The following is a 17606-nucleotide window of genomic DNA, read 5'->3' on the forward strand; positions in this document are numbered from 1 at the left end:
TTCAACTGATTGGATGAGGCCCACTAACATTATGAAGGGAAGCCTGCTTTACTACATGTTCAATGATTTAAATGTTAATCTCATCCAGAAACACCCTCCAATTTGACACATGTAACTAACCATCACAACAGGTTTCATGGATTAACATGTAGCCATCTTTGGGAAGGGCTCATTATTCTTTCTACCACAAATACCTGTCCTTCGATATCTATATATTGAGCCCTGTGCTCACCACTAAGACTACAAATACAAGGTTGCTCAGTTTCTGCTTCTAAAGAACTCAAATTTAGTGAAGAGACTAACTGCAGTACGATAGAGTAGGTGTAATGATAGTTATGCACAGTATGCCATGGTAATATGGAAGAGAGGCAAGTAACTCAGCTAAGGCTGGGAGGTGCAGGTGTGGAGGGAGGGAGTAATAAAGAAAGCTTTCTAGAGGGGGATGATGCTTAAGCTGAATTTTCAAGGACATGTGGGAGTTAAAAAAAGGGAAAAGCACTGAAGGCAGAGGAGACAAGCAGCACAGAGGAACAACTACTTCTCTAGGTCTGATTCCTCATCTGGCAGCTTTCTTATTATAATTTAACTTCCTGTCTTAGTCTGTTTTGTGTTGCTATAACAGAAGACCATAGACTGGGTAACTTGTGAAGGAAAGAAATTTATTTCTCATAGTTCTGGAAGCTGGGAAGTCCAGTATTAAGGTGCCAGGATCTGACAAAGGCCTTTGCATCACCCCAAGGTAGAAGGCGAGAGAGTGAGAGAGGGAAAGAGTGAGGCAGAGAGAGGCAGAGGGAGAAGGGTCTGGGGGGAGAGAGAGAGAGAGAGAGAGAGAGAGAGAGAGAGAGAGAGAGCAAGAGAGAGCAAGAGCTCGAACTTGCAACCTCTAAGCCCTTTCATAATTGACATTAATCTGTTCATAAGGGTGGAGTCCTCATGACCTAAACTCTTCCCCATTAGGCTCCACCTACCAATACTGTTGCACTGGAGATTAAGTTTGCAACCCAGGCTTTTTGGAGGAGCACATTCAAATCGTAGCACTTTCCATGAAAATTTTTAATGAGAAAAGAATATGTTGGCCAAAGAACTCAAGTGCCCAACTTGTTTGGCAATATTTCTCAGTGTAAATGAATAAATTGACATTCAGATGTATATACTGGTCTGTGTGGTAGGCATTATTGGTTTCAGACCAAACATCATCTTAACCTTATTCCTTGCTAACAGAATCCAATTTCATTCAAAGATTTGGTAACAATGTACTCAGTGAAAGCTGACCCCTCTATTAGCCCCAGGGGACAAATTGTGAGTGTTGTAATTCAATGGATATATTCATCTCTTTTGTTGTGACTGGGTTGGGGAGGTGGGTAGAACAGTTGTAATCATTGAGACAAAAGAGAAAATGGAAGTCGGCTTGGGAGCTTCTGGAAAATATTTTCCTCCTGATAAAAAGAGAGCTATATGAGGAGAAGCTCTCTGACCTTCTTTCTTGCTTGCTTTTTGACTTTGTTTTTTAAGGATGTGATGTCTGGAGCTGAGGCAGCTATTTTGTTAGCATGAAGGGAAACATGCCATTCATGAGAGAAGAAAAATGAAAAGAGGCTGGGGCCTGAGTGACATCTTCGAGCAGGACCAAAGGTGCCAGAGAAAACTCAATGTGGAGTGCCCTCAGAGATTCTCTGCAAAATAATCAAGATTTTCCTTTATCTTGATTAATCTCCTTTATATTATTTATGTGAAGACAGTCTCTCTCTGTTGATCTTGTCACAGTATAGTATGCCAGGTTCCAGAAGGATGACAGGACAAGAAAGTCTATTCTGAGAAAACATAGATTTATTTTAAACAATTTCTAAACTTTATCTACAAGCTAGTAAACTTTGGACTTAGCAATTAAGGAAAATTACCTCCTTTAACACACTATACTCATCTTCCTTCAAAGTTTTGGAAGTTTCTTGCTCTAATTAAGTTCTAAGAAAAGTTATGGCCAGGAATAGTGACTCATGACTGTAATCCCAGGACTTTGGGAGGCCAAGGCAGGTGGCTCACCTGAGGTCAGGAGTTCGAGACCAGCCTGGACAACATGGTGAAACCCCATCTCTACTAAAAATACAAAAATTAGCCAGGCATGGTGACACACACCTGTAATCCCAGATACTCAGGAGGCTGAGGCAGGAGAATCGCTTGAACCTGGGAGACAGAGGTTGCAGTGAGCCAAAATCTCACCACTGCTCTCCAGCCTGGGTGACAGAATGAGACTCCATCTCAAAACAAACAAAAAACAAACAAAACTTTTACTTGCAGTATTTTAGCATCGTAGTCCCATTGTACCTGAGAGTTCAACTGTGCACACAATTGTTTTTAAAGACACGCAAAGGTTTTTAAATTTAGAAACAATGGAGTTTAGTTTTCCTTTAAATTTTGGTTCGTAGTTATACGTATGAAATTATATCCTCCCTGAGATTATCTAAAAGTAAGTTTCAGGTTTATACACACATACTAAAATCATGGATTTTACTGTTTAGAGTATCACATTAACAAATAGTTAAGAACTAGTTAACAAATAAAGAACTAGAGAATATATCTAAAATGAGTATTCCTTTTTTCTTTTTGTTCTGGCCCTTCTCTGTGAGAATAAAATGAGCTTTCCATTTGGCGTCCTCCTCCCTTTTTAAACTATTTTTTATTACTATCAAAGTATGGTAAATGTTCTGCACCATTATTGTGTATCCTTGCATTATATATTGATTTATGGCATATTTAAGTAGCAATTATTCTCACCGTTGTGAAGTGCTTGTGCTCTGCTCATTCAACATGCAAAAATTTTAAATTACAGTACATTAAGATGTCGATGATAAAAGGGAACATTCTAAAAATAAAGTGATTTTTAAGCATATTATAAAATGACTAACTCTTTACCAGCGAGCACATACTCTACATTCCCTTAAATGCTTCTTAGAATCCCTTATGAAACAAAGAGGACAAAGAGGCATACTAACTATTTTATGTTTGTGGGATCAATAATTGCATCTTCTGATTTTTTAGCAGTGGTTATCATAGAATTAGACTTACTTTTCAGGCAAGGGTGAGCCTTGTCATAGCCAAAGACAAACTAATGTACATTTTGTTGATCTTCTTGATGACCTTTCCTTTCTATTTTTAGCTAAAGCAGCACATTGATTCAATATCTTTAGGTAAGACTCATGGTGATTCTCTGTTCTCATGAATGAAGGAAATGTTAAAAAAAAAATACTACTTCTATGTGTCAATAAAATTAAGTTGCCTCTTCTTTGCTTCCACTGTAGTCTTGAAAAATTTCTTTGAAGTGCCTATGTATAAACCAGGAATTTCACTATCATTTTTAGAGTCTTCTGAAGGCTAATGGATTTGGTAACACACTCCCTTTTCTGTATGGCTTCTGAAAATATTGTTCGGTTATGTGGTGGCTCACATCTGTAATCCCAGCATTTGGCAGGCCAAGGCAAGAGGATTGCTTGAGGCCAAGGGTTCAAGACCAGCCTGGGCAACATAGTGAGACCCTGCCTCTACAAAAATAAATTTGAAAAATAAATTTTTCGATTTGAAAAATGGAAATATAGTTTAAAGCAAGTCTGATCCCTGCAGAGCCCAGCTTTCTGAATTGATTTACTCAGAGAAGAGATTTGTTCATTTATTCTTTCAACAAATATTTACTGAGTAATTGTGATGAGATGAATTTTAGCGATACATCAGTGATCAAGACAAAACTGATTCCCTATTCTTCTGAGTTTGAGCCTGGAGGAAAGAGGATGAGGATGAGGCAGGGTGTAAGGGAAAGAAAATAGCATTAACTGAAAGGCCACCCTGTGCTAGCTACTGCATTGTCTGGGTATGATCCCATTTAAACCTCACAGAAACCCTGTGGGGGAGATATTTTTATAATTATCCACATTTTACAGATAAGAAGCTGGGACTTAGAGAAACATGCAACTTGTTCAAGACTGCAGAGTTTCAAAGTGGCAGAGCCAAAAATTCAACTCCAGTTTGCCTGAATCCAAATTGTATCTGTTTAAATACTACACCGAAATGTCTCTCGGTTCTCCCATTGTGAAAACAACTGGTAAAAGAAAGAAGGCTTTATTTTTCTTACTTGAAAATAAGATGTTTTCCTTATAGTTGAGTTTAAGCACTTTTTCTACACTTGTGGGAATACAATCGAATGTCTTTGGACGTAAATGCTACCTTTTCTCATGCATAGCAGGTGGATTGTCATCTTCAACTAAGCCAACCAGAGAGGCCTCTTGAAGCAAGATGGCCAAATACAGCCCTCCAGTGTTTCTCTCCCCCTACCCCCAACAGGAAAAGCAAACTGAACCACTATTCACACAAGAAACCACCTTCATAAGTACCAAAAATCAAATGCATGATTGTGGTTCCTGGTTTTAATATCTTATCAAGGAAAGAGGCACTGAAGAGGGTAGGAAAGCCAGTCTTGAATTGCCAACACCACTACTCCCTCATGCCTCAGGAGTGCTGCTCGGCAAAGAGAAATAGTCTGTGTGCTTAGGGGAGGGAGAGAAGAGTGAGTGTGGTACTTTGCATTGGAACTCAGTGCTGCCTATCGCAGCAGAAAGCAACACAGGGCAGAATTCAGCTGGTGCTCTGGAGGGAGTATTTAGAGCAGCCCTAGCCAGAGGAAATCATCCATCCCAGCAGTCAGAACTTGCTAGCCCCACCATTGCCTGGTAAAGTGCTCTAGGGTCCTTAGTAAACTTGAAAGGCAGTCTAAGCCATCAGGACTGCAATTCTTGAGCAAGTCCTGGTGCTGCGCTGGGCTTGAAGCCAGTGGACTTGAGGTGCATGCCACCTAGTGAGACATGAGTGGGGGCAGCCAAGGGAGTGCTTGCATCACTCCCCATCCCCCAATTCCAGGAAGCACAGCTCTCAGCGCTGGCAGACACTCCTTCTGCTTGAGGAAAAGAGAGAAGAGAGTAAAGAGGACTTTGTCTTGCAACTTGGATACCAGCTCAGCCACAGTAAAATAAAGCACCAAGAAGAGTCCCAAGGCCCTCATTCCAGGCCTTAGCTCCTGGACAACATGTTCAGACACACCCTGGGCCAGAAGGGAACCTGCTGCTCTGAAAGGAAAGATCCGGTCCTGGCAGAGTTCATCACCTGCTGAATAAAGAGCCCTTGGGCCTGAAATAAACAGCAGTAGCCAGGCAATGGTTGCCATAGGCCTCAGCCAAGACCCAGTCCCATGCTGGCTTCTGGTATGACCCAGCGCAGTCCCAGTGGTGGTGCCACAATGCTTGTGTCACTTCCCCCCTAACTCCAGGTAGCTCAACAAACATAGAGACATTCCATTTGTTTGGGGGAAGGCAAGAAAAGAGAACAAAAGACTCTGACTGGTAATCCAGGGACTTTTCCCAGATATTACCCAGGACCACCAAAGCGGTACCCCTATGAGTCTGAAGAATCACAGTGTTACTGGGTTTGGTTGCCCCCTAATGCACACATGGCTGCAGTGGCCAAAGACTTAGATCACAGCACTCAATTCCCTTTGAATACCTGGAAAGCTTTCTCAAGAAGGATGGGTGCAAACAAGCCCAGACTGTGAAGATTAGAATAAATGTCTGACTTTTTGTTTTTGTTTTTTTGAATGTTTCAAGACTTGTTTTTTGGCCTAACATATGATCTATCTTTAAGAATGGTCCAAGTCAGGCATGGTGGCTCATGTCTACAATTCCAGCACTTTGGGAAGCTGGGGCAGGAGGTCACTTGAGCCCAGGAGTTTGAGACCAGCCCAGGCAACAAAGTGAGATGCTATGTCTACACAAATAAAATAACGGACATGGTGGCATGTAGCTGTAGCCCCAGCTGCTTGGGACGCTGAGGTGGGAAGATGGCTTGAACGTGGGAGATCGAGGCTGCAGTGAGCTATGATTGTGCCATTGCACTCCAGCTTGGGCAGCAGAGCAAGACCCTGTGTCAAAATGAAATAAAATGGTCCATGTGCTGAGGAGAAGAATGTGTATTCTCTATCCATTGGATGAAATGTTCTGTAAATATGTATTAGGTTCATTTGTTCTATAGGGCTGATTAAGTCCTATGTTTCTTTGTTGATTTTCTGTCTAGATGATCTACCCAATGCTGAAAGGAAGGTGTTGAAGTCTCCAACTATTATTGTATTGGGATGTATCTCTCTCTGTAGCTTTCATAATATTTCCTTTATATATCTGGATGCTCCAGTGTTGAGTACATATATATTTACAATGGGTATATTCTCTTGCTGAATTGACCCCTTTATCATTATATAGTGACCTTCTTTGTCTCTTCTTTTTTTTTTTTTTTTTGAGACAGAATCTCACTCTGTTGCCCAGACTGGACTGCAGTGGCACGATCTCGGTTCACTGCAAGCTCCGCCTCCTGGGTTCATGCCATTCTCCTGCTACAGCCTCCTGATTAGCTAGGACTACAGGCACCCGCCACCATGCCCAGCTCATTTTTTGTGTTTTTTAGTAGAGACGGGGTTTCACTGTGTTAGCCAGGATGGTCTCGATCTCCCGACCTTGTGATCTGCCTGCCTCGGCCTCCCAAAGTGCTGGGATTACAAGTGTGAGCCACTGCGCCCAGCCTTTTTGTCTCTTCTTATAGTTTTAGTATTGAAATCTATTTCGTCTGACATAAGTGTAGCTACTCCTGCTCTTTTTTTTGGTTTCCACTGGCATGAAATATCTTTTTCTGTTCCTTCATTTTCAGTCTATGTGTGTTTTAACAGGTAAAGTGTGTTTCTTATAGGCAACAGATCATTGGGTCTTTTTTTTTTTTTAACCATTTAGCCACTCTATGTCTTTTGATTGGATAATTTAATCCATTTATAGTCAACTTTATTATTGATAAGAAAGGACTTACTCCTGCCATTTTGTTATTTGTTTTCTGGTCCCTTCCTTCCTTCCTTCCTTCCTTCCTTCCTTCCTTCCTTCCTTCCTTCCTTCCTTCCTTCCTTCCTTCCTTCCTTCTTTCCCTCCCTCCCTCCCTCCCTCCCTCCCTCCTTCCTTCCTTCCTTCCTTCCTTCCTTCCTTCCTTCCTTCCTTCCTTCCTGCCCAACACGGCGAAACCTCATCTCTACTGAAAATACAAAAATTAGCTGGGAGTGGTGGCATAGGCCTGTAGTCCCAGCCACTTGGGAGGGTGAGGCAGGAGAAATGCTTAAACCTGGTAAGTGGAGGTTGCAGTGAGCAGAGATCTTGCCACTTCAGTCCAGCCTGGTGACAGAGTGAGACTCTGTCTCAAACATAAATAAATAAATAAATAAATAATAAATAAATAAAGGGCAGAAAGAAAAAAAACGGTCAACCTAGAATACACCAAAATATCTCTTTACAAAGTAAAACAAGGTCGGGCATGGTGGCTCACACCTGTAATCCCAGCATTTTGGAAGGCTGAGGAGGGTGGATCACTTGAGGCCAGGAGTTGGAGACCAGCCTGGCAAACATGGTGAAACCCCATCTCTACTAAAATATGATAATTAGCCAGGCATGGTGGTGCACACCTGTGATCCCAGTTACTCGGGAGGTTGAGGCAGGAAAATCGCTTAAATTTGGGAGGCAATGGATGCAGTGAGCCAAGATTGCTCCACTGCACTCAAGCCTGGGCAACAGAGTGAGATCCTGTCTCAATAAATAAAATGAAATGAAATGAAATAAAATAAAATAAAATAAAAATATAAAACAAAATAAAATAAAGACATTTTCAAATAAAAAGTAAGATAATTTGTTGGCAATTGACTTAAACTACAAGCAATGCTAAAAGAAATTACTTGGTCTAAAGGGAAATCATATCAGATAAAAACCAGACCATCCATTTATATTTTATATATCCTTATATATTCATGTAATATAGATGAATAGATAGATAGATATAGAGAGAGGGAGAGAGCACAAGAGAATGAATGAGAGAGAGATAGACTGACCGATAGACTTCTGGAATCTGCAAGAACTGGCAGAAAAATATTATAGAAAATAAGGTCCCATTTATAAGGGCAAGAAAAAAAAGCACGAATTAGCCTGGCGTGGTGGCTCAAGCCTGTAATCCCAGCACTTTGGGAGGCCGAGACGGGCGGATCACGAGGTCAGGAGATTGAGACCATCCTGGCTAACACGGTGAAACCCCGTCTCTACTAAAAAATACAAAAAACTAGCCGGGCGAGGTGGCGGGCGTCTGTAGTCCCAGCTACTCGGGAGGCTGAGGCAGGAGAATGGCGTAAACCCGGGAGGCGGAGCTTGCAGTGAGCCGAGATCCGGCCACTGCACTCCAGCCTGGGTGAGAGAGCGAGACTCCGTCTCAAAAAAAAAGAAAAACAAAACAAAACACGAAGTAATTTACAGAATCCTCCTGAGAGTGGTATAAAGTCATTACAAATTCAATTTCGGTATTGGCAGGGGTTCCCCTACCCTGGAACACTGAGTTTCAGATATGATTGGCTCAAATTCTCATTCCCAGGCCGTGAATTTTTGTTCTATTCTCTGCGTGATTGTGTGTATTCCTTTATCTCAGCTTGACACAAGCTGGGTTATAACCCATGCTTTCTGTTCCCTTCTCCCTTCAGAAATTAACCTTGAATGAAAACACTGTACCAAGTAGCAGAAATTTTACTCATGATTTCAAATAACTGAAAATTAATTGTAGAACATTCTTGTTCTAAAAAGCCTCTTGTTCATCCCACCAAGGTTTTCTCACTGGCCACTTCACCAATGTGCCACGCATCCATCCACCATCACACAAGCTTCTCTTTTGGCCTTACCATCTTTCTGATTATTTTTTCTCTTCTGTTCTCATTTAAGAGATAAAGCAAACTTTTCTGATGTTCTCATACAAGCAACTTAGCCTCCCTTCTCATTGCTTTGGCTCCTGTGAACAGTTTCATCTTCCTCTCATAGTGGCTTCAGTGTGTAACTCCAGAGGATTTGTTTACATTGTAGTCCATGTAAATGGTGCACCAAGAGTTGTGCAGTGCACAGACTGAACAACACTGTGTGGAGGCCCTACCTCTACCTTATTAAGGTATTTTTCTAATCAAAGACTGTTTTGGTGCTAGCTATTATGTGAATAATCTCTCACTTATATTACATAAAAGATCTACAAAAACTTTTTGGGATATTGGAAAAGATTGAATGAGTGAAAAGTTGTAAAGCTATGCTGTACATTTGGACAGAAAGTCGAATATTATGAAGATGTCTGTTCTTTCCTAATTACTCCTGGATGTCATAAATTCTAATTAAGATATAAACAGGTTTTTCTATTTCTTTGGTTTATGACAACAATTTTATAATATATTTGAAAAAATGAATAGGAGAGATAGCAAAAATAAATCTTAAAAAAAGAGAACAAATATTTAACCCTATATGAGCACTAACACATCTGTTTGTTAGCTATATAGTTAGCTAATGAACCTGCTTCCTCTCTCTCTCTACCATCTATATATCTACCTACCTGCCTATCTATCTACTTTTTATCTATTTTTGTGGACATCTGAAGCATCTTTTTTTCTTTCCCTTCCTTCAGGAGAAGGGCATCATTGCCCCCACCATACATCCCATGTGGTTTTTGTGGAGCTGCCGATCATAAGACTTCACTCCCTGCCCTAAGAGTGGACATGCTATATAGGCTGCCCACTCCAAAGTAAACCATCCTTTTGATCATAACGATTGGTCCAGGGATAAGTACATAACAAGTCACTCTGAAAATTTTCCCTGGAAATCTTCAAAATGAAGCTGAGAATATATACTCTCTTTTGGAGAAAATGACCGGGATGATATAAGCCCAAGCTGCTGGCAGATAGGTTTTCTATCAGTGGGGAAAGTCCATCTGTTATAGGAGAGAATGAAGTCAAGCAGAAGTAAGCAAAAATGAAAGGGTGAGAGAGAAAATCCTGGAGATATTGAATCCCAGCTTGAATTTCTGAAGCCCTAGAATCTTTTGGGTCTTTAAAGTTCTTTTCCCAATTCTTGAAGCTTCCCTAATACACTTTTAGTAATATAAACATAGATCTATAGATATGGATATAACTAAAGGGAAAATTCTGTCTCCCTTCTGCTCTCCTCCTCCTGTTTATTACCAAAAGCAAGAAAGGAAGAGATACCATTCTGATTGACCAAGATCCCAGACAATGTTTTAGGATTCTGATTTACTATTGGATGGTTTCACTCTTATCTAATGGTAGTGATTATGGTGGTCATGATAATAGTGGTGATAAGAGTATTGGTAGTTGTTATAGTGGCAACAGCAGCAGCTCTGCTCCTGAGTGTGCCAGAAGGTGCTTAAATATCCTGAAATTTCTTTAGATATTAAAGTTTCTGGGCTTGAAGTGGGGCTCATGGCTCAGGAAAGAAGATGGTATAGAATTGGTAGGGAATAATATATTCTGAGCAGGCAAATGGCATGAGTTATTTTATGTAAACTCTCCAAAATTCTCCTCAACCAGGAATAATGGAATTCCCTCTCTTTGGAGGAAATCTAGATGCACCCCATCTTGACTTTGAGCTATGTGACTTCTACAGTTATGTATTTCTTTGGGTTATCTACGTTAGCCAAGTATATAAGGTCCCCCAAGTGTACCGTACACTGAGACAGCTCAAGATTCCCATTCTTATTCTCCCTGGCATGGTTTTCTGCTATTCCCTCTGATTCATGTCACCTGAATATTTTATCCTCCCCCTTCATTTAGGGAGTTTGTGCAAGTCTCTAAGGAGTCTTTCTTCTGTCACTCATCTATTGATCCATCCATTTAACCAAATCTGTATTTATGAGAACCTACTATGTGACAATCACTGTGATAACTGTATCCCAGGAGCTTTTAGCTTGGTAGGAAGACTGACATGGGAACAAACAACTGCTATAACCAGTTATTTGCAGGGCCTTGATATGGTTGGTCCAGAGATCCCTCCTCAGTATCTCAGCATTTCCAGCATCTTCTTTCCTGTGTTCTGTATCCAATACCCTTTTAGGTATGCAGCAGAGGACACTTAGTTTATTCTTCTAGTCATAGGCAAAATCTAGCAAGTAAAAGACATAAAAATATTTTACCTCCGAATACATTTCTTGACTGGGCATGGTGGCTGACACCTGTAATCCCAGCACTTTGGGAGGCTGAGGCAGGTGGATCACTTGAGATCAGGAGTTCGAAACCAGCCTGACCAGCATGGGCAAACCAAGTCTGGAAGAAATATTTTTGTGAAAATACAAAGATTAGCTGGTGTCATGGTGCATGCCTATAATTCCAGCTACTTGGGAGCATAAGGCAGGAAAATCACTTGAACCCAGGATGTAGCAGCTGCAGTGAGCCTAGATCATGCCACTGCACTCCAACCTGGGTGACAGAGTGAGACTCCGTCTCAAAAATATATATATATACACACACACACACTCTCTCTCTCTCATATATTATATATACACTTATATATATTATATATATACATATATATAATATATATAACATATATAAATAATATTCTGTACCAATTATGGCTTTTTTTTTTTTTTGAGGGTTGGAGGGACTGGTTCTTTATTTCAAAAAGACACTTGTCAATATTCAGTATCAAAACAGTTGCACTATTGATTTCTCTTTCTCCCAATTGGCCCCAAGGAGACCACATCAAAGTAGAGTAACATTTTAAGCCAATAAGCTGCAGGATGTACACCTAAACAGACCTCCTAGAAAGCGTGCCAGAAAATGGGGACTGGGTAGGGAAAGAAATTATAAAAGATCAACAAACTGCCAACCCACAGACTGCTGAGGCTGTCACAGCCAGATGGGGTGGCCAGGGTGCCACAAACCCAAAGAAGCAAAGTTTCAAGATAATATAAAATTTAAAAAGTTTTGTACATAAGCTATTCAAGATTTCTCCAGCACTGACATCAGAGATGGCACTTTTAGAGACAGCAACTTCAAACCCAGAAAAGGGTAATGAGATGAGTTTCACATGGCTAAATCAGTGGCAAAAACACAATCTTCTTTCTTTCTTTCTTTCTCTTTCTTTTTCTTTCTTTCTTTCTTTCTCTTTCTTTCTTTCTTTCTTTCTTTCTTTCTTTCTTTCTTTCTTTCTTTCTTTCTTTCTTTCTTTCTTTCTTTTTCTCTCTCTCTCTTTCTTTCTTTCTTTCTTTTTCTCTCTCTTTCTTTCAAGGAGGCAGGAAAGCAATTAAGTGGTCACCTCAACATAAGGGGGCATGATCCATTCTGTTAAGCAGTTGGGAGGGGGTAGAGATGGGACAAAATTTTGGTCTCAGAGGTCTTACCATCTTAATTTGGTCACTTCTAATGAAAAAAAATAAAAATAGAAATAACATTATCCAAAGATATCTTAAAGCTGAGAACTTGAACAGCACAGTTTTTGTTTTTGTTGTTTGGCCAACTCCTCCTGGAATCATCTTTCTGGTTTAGCTAGTACTTTGTACAGAGCAATGAGGTTTCCCATAGTGGAGTCTCCCTGGGCTCTGTTTGGCTCTCAGTGAGGCAGGCCTATACCTTTTCCTCTCCTCTATGGAGAGGGGAATATGCACTAAGGTGAAAAGTCACCTTCCAAAAGTGAGAAAGGGATTCGATTGCTGCTTCAGGGCTGTGGAATTATTTTGAATGTTTTACAAATGTTTGCTACAAAGCAACAAAAAGGTAATTACAAAATGTGTACATCACAACATGCGTTTTAAACACATTATGCATTGTGCTCACATTCCCTTAAATGTTGTTTCTGAAGGTGCTCAGCCTCTAGCCCAGCTGGAATGTCCGGAAAAAAGGCAGAGACAATTTGGCGAAAAAGACACAGGGAAGGAGGGGGCGGCGAAAGGAGAAAGCAGCCTTCCAGTTAAAGATCAGCCCTCAGTTAAAGGTCAGCTTCCGGCAAGCTGGCCTCAGGTGGAGTCTGGGTCAGAGGGAGGAGCAGCAGCAGGGTGGGACTGGGGCATTCAACATCTCATTCAGGTCAAGCAGAGTCTGGTCCAGCATCCTTTGTGTCCAGCATCCAAAGGTGCTCCTCTTTGGTGCATTTCAGTTTATCTTCCAAGTCATCAATTGTCTTTTCCAGCTTGGCTACCGATCTCTCAGCAAACTCAGCACGGGTCTCTGCCTCCTTGAGTTTATCAGTAAGAATCTTGATCTCTTCCTCATATTTGTCTTCTTTTTGAGAGTACTTTTCTTCAACAGCACTCAGACACTTCAGGTTCTGGTCCATCAGTCTAATCTGCTCATCCATCTCTCGGCAACGGGACTCTGCCAGCTCAGCTTGTTCCTCTGTGCGTTCCAAGTCTCCTTCAATGATCACCAACTTACGAGCCACCTCTTCATACTTCCTATCTGCCTCTTCTGCAATGTGCTTAGCTTCTTTGAGTTGGATTTCCTGGAGTTTCATCTTTTCTTCATCTTTTAAGGCCCGGTTTTCAATAACCTTCATACATCTCTCACTCTCATCAACAGCTTTTTCCACTTCTTCCAGTTTTTGTAGGGCTCTGGCCAGGTGCTCCTGAGCACAGTCCAGCTCCTCTTCAACCAGCTGGATCCTATGGTTCAAGGAGGCCACCTCAGCCTCAGCCTGTTCCCGGGCCCGCCTTTCTCCCTCAACTTCTCGTTGGAGGCGCTCAGCTCGCTCCTCTGCATCATCTGCCTGCTGCTGCAGAACCTGGATCTTGAGCTTCACTGCCTCGATGGTGGTGATCCCAGCCATGGTGCCCACCCAGCTTCTGCTCGCGCTCCGGTTCCTGCCTCCTCTGCTCGGCGTTGCAGCCTCCTCTCACCCTTACTTCCCCCGATTATGGCTTGGTACCATCTTCTTTCCTGAGTCATGAGCTCCACTTCAACCTCAGAAGACTTTAATACCTAAAGAAACTTCAGGATGTCTAAGCATCTTCTGGCACATATATATATACACATATATATATGTATATATATACACACACACACATATATTTTGACATATTTTGAGATGGCTGTTCAGAGGGCCAACAAACAGAAGTAGTTAAGCTGTCTTCTGCAGGGCAGATTTGCATCTGTAGAGAATCTGCATTGATGCAGCCGGGCCTTCCTTTGTTCAGATCTAGGAAAGATTAATGGAGAGTCTGACATCTTTAAAAGTTTGGAAGAAATATTTAGCATCATTTACCCTCTCTGAGGGCTGTTACCTGTGAGGTTTCATCTACGTAGCAAGACCACCTTTGCTGGCCAACCCTCCTCTTCTCTCCCTCCCATGACCTGTCTAGCCACCATAACCTGGTTTGTCACCATAGCCTGTTTTTGGTCATGCTCTGAGCCCCCCATTCTTTCTGTAACCTCAAGATGATATATAAGCTTCTGCACCCCATTGAGGATTGGGAATAATCACTCTGTGTTTCTCCACCATGTGTATGTTAATACATTTGTATGCCTTTTCTCCAATTAATCTGCCTTTTGTGAGTCAAGTTTTAGTGAAATTTCAGGAGGGTAAAGGGGAAATTTTTCCTTGGCCCCTGTACAACTTATACACCCCTTATTTCCCTGCTTCCAGTGCAGGGGAAGTATGGCTGCCCCCACTATAACATGTAATGTTTTCCTCTGTAGACACAGCATACATAGTATCAAGACCCCTGTCCATTACTCCAAATAACCCAGCTTTCTGTAGGGCAGAGACAGGAAGTGAAGGAAATTCCATAGCCCTGGCCCTGCAAAATAGCTTCTACTGTCCTTTCAAAGATGGCAATAGGAGAATATATGGACTTGGAGACAAGGTATAGAAGCAGCTTCTCTGTTGGCTTTTAAAAATATATTTCTGGCTGGGTTCGGTGGCTCACGCCTGTAATCCCAGTACTGTGAGAGGCCAAGGCAGGTTGATCGCTTCAGCTCAGGAGTTCGAGACCAGCCTGGACAACATGGCAAAACTCCGTCTCTACTAAAAGTACAAAAAAAAGAAAAAAAATAGCTGGGCATGGTGCCGCATGCCTGTAGTCCCAGCTACTGGGGAGGCTGAGGTGGGAGGACTGCTTGAGCCCAGTAGGAGAGAGAGGTTTCAGTGAGCCGAGATTGTGCTACTAGTTGTACTTCCCCTGCACTGGAAGCAGGGAAATAAGGGGTGTATAAGTTGTACAGGGGCCAAGGAAAAACTTTCCCTTTACCCTCCTGAAATTTCACTAAAATCTGCCTGGGTGACAGAGTGAGTTCTTGTCTCAAGAAAAAAAAAAAAAATACACACACACACTCACACACACACACACACACACACATAATCACATACAATAAACTTTATCTCATAATATAAAACTGAGTTTAGTAGTTCATTTACATTACTACTTGCATTATCTATATAGATTAAAAAGTTACCAACCTTTACATTTCACTCTTTTTTTTGAGACAGGATCTCATTCTATCACCCAGGGGGGAGTGCAGCGGTATGATCTTGGCTCACTACAGCCTCAACTTCCTGGGCTGAAGCAATCCTTCCACCTCAACCTCTCGAGTAGCTGGGACTACAGGCATGTGCCTCCACACCCAACTAATTTACTTTTGTTTTTTTTTTTTTTGAGACGGAGTCTTGATCTGTCGCCCAAGCTGGAGTGCAGTGGCGTGATCTTGGCTCACTGCAAGCTCTGTCTCCCCAGTTCAGGTCATTCTCCTGCCTCAGCCTCCCAAGTAGCTGGAACTATAGGTGCCCACCACCACGCCTGGCTAATTTTTTGTATTTTTAGTAGAGACGGGGTTTCACCACGTTAGCCAGGATGGTCTTGATCACCTGACCTCGTGATCCACCCGCCTTGGCCTCCCAAAGTGCTGGGATTACAGGCGTGAGCCACCGCGCCCGGCCCTAAAATTTTTTGTAGAGACAAGGTCTCCCTATGTAGCCCAGCTACCCTTGAACTCCTGGGCTCAAGCTAACCTCCCGCCTCAGCCTCCTAAAGTTCTGGGATTACAGGCATGAGCCACCATGCCTGGCCTAAATTTCACTTTTCTAGACTTTTATCTGTGCTACTTTTGTACCTCAATTCATTGTCATCTTAAAATACCACCCAGAGTGAATGTAAAGTTTAATTATCAGTTAATTTTACAGTAGAGTTTAATTGTATTTTAGATTGTTTTACAGATTATGTAGTAATGCAAAATTGTGACTGAATTAAAAATATTTTATTATAAAAGTAGTGTATGTTTGTATAAACAGAAATAGTTGAGAAAAAAAGAAATTGTCCTGATTTTTTTTCTTCTCATTTAAATTCCAATGGCAGGAGTCACAACAATTTCGTATGTATCATTACAGCTGTTTCCGCATGTACAATATTTCCCCACAAATGAACTTATGGTACACACACACAATCTTATAACTAGCATTCTCTACTTAACAATCTATCAATGCCATGTAGATATTTCACAGTATGATACACTGTAATATATTTCATTGTCTCTGGACTACAATTAAAATGATTTTAGGTTTTCACTATTACAAATCCTGCGACAATAAATAACTTTGTAATATATGTTTTTACATGCTTATGTGATATATCTGTACGGTAAATTTCTAGAAATGGAATTGCTGGGTCAAAGAGCAGATGTATTTGAAATTTGGATAAATACTATGAAAATGCCATCCAAAAAGCTTGTGCCAACCTGTGCTCTTACCAGCAGCATGTGTCGGAGAGTGTCTGTTTTTAATCTTTGCCAATCTGGCAGTAAAACATGACATAACATTGTTATTTTAATATGGATTTATTTAATAAAAAATGTGATCTAGCACCTTATCAGATATTTATTAACCATTTTTTTTTCTGAACTGTATTCTTTTTGTGGCTGGATTTTTTTGTACTGCAGGTAATTTCCAAGAAAGAATATATGTAATTTTGAATTTGACATTACAATGCCTGTATTTTTTTTTTTTTTTTTTTTTTTTGAGATGGAGTTTTGCTGTGTCACCAGGCTGTAGTGCAGTGGCACGATCTCGGCTCACTGCAACCTCTGCCTCCCAGGTTCAAGTGATTCTCCTGCCTCAGCCTCCCGAGTAGCTGGGATTACAGGAGCATGCCACCACGCCTGGCTAAGTTTTGTATTTTTAGCAGAGATGGGGTTTCACCATGTTAGTCAGGCTGGTCTCGAACTCCTGACCTCATGATCCGCTCGTCTTGACCTCCCAAAGTACTGGGATTATAGGTGTAAGCCACCACACCTGGCCTTTTTTTTTTTTTTTTTTTGAGACGGAGTCTCGCTCTGTCGCCCAGGCTGGAGTACAGTGGACGGATCTCAGCTCACTGCAAGCTCTGCCTCCCGGGTTTACACCATTCTCCTGCCTCAGCCTCCCGAGTAGCTGGGACTACAGGCGGCTGCCACCTCGCCTAGCTAGTTTTTTGTATTTTTTAGTAGAGACGGGGTTTCACCGTGTTAGCCAGGATGGTCTCGATCTCCTGACCTCATGATCCACCCGTCTCGGCCTCCCAAAGTGCTGGGATTACAGGCTTAAGCCACCGTGCCCAGCCACCTGGCCTTTTTTTTTTTTGAGACAGAGTCTGGCTCTGTTGCTGAGGCTGGAGTGCAGTGGTGCGATCTCGGCTCACTGCAACCTCTGTCTCCCGGGTTCAAGCGATTCTCCTGCTTCAGCCTCCCGAGTAGTGGGATTACAGGCCCCTGCCACCAT

The 17606-nt window shown here is 41.7% G+C and overlaps 1 pseudogene across 1 annotated transcript; it reads right to left on the minus strand.

Annotated features, from left to right (window-relative positions):
* Positions 1-12152: 12152 nt before the first annotated feature.
* LOC126930936 (tropomyosin alpha-3 chain-like) lies at positions 12153-13771 on the minus strand (annotated as a pseudogene). Its single transcript, XR_007717715.1, has one exon. The product of XR_007717715.1 is annotated as a tropomyosin alpha-3 chain-like (transcript).
* Positions 13772-17606: the final 3835 nt, after the last annotated feature.

This window comes from Macaca thibetana, chromosome 11, assembly GCF_024542745.1.
Source record: "Macaca thibetana thibetana isolate TM-01 chromosome 11, ASM2454274v1, whole genome shotgun sequence".
Classification (NCBI taxonomy): Eukaryota; Metazoa; Chordata; class Mammalia; order Primates; family Cercopithecidae; genus Macaca; species Macaca thibetana.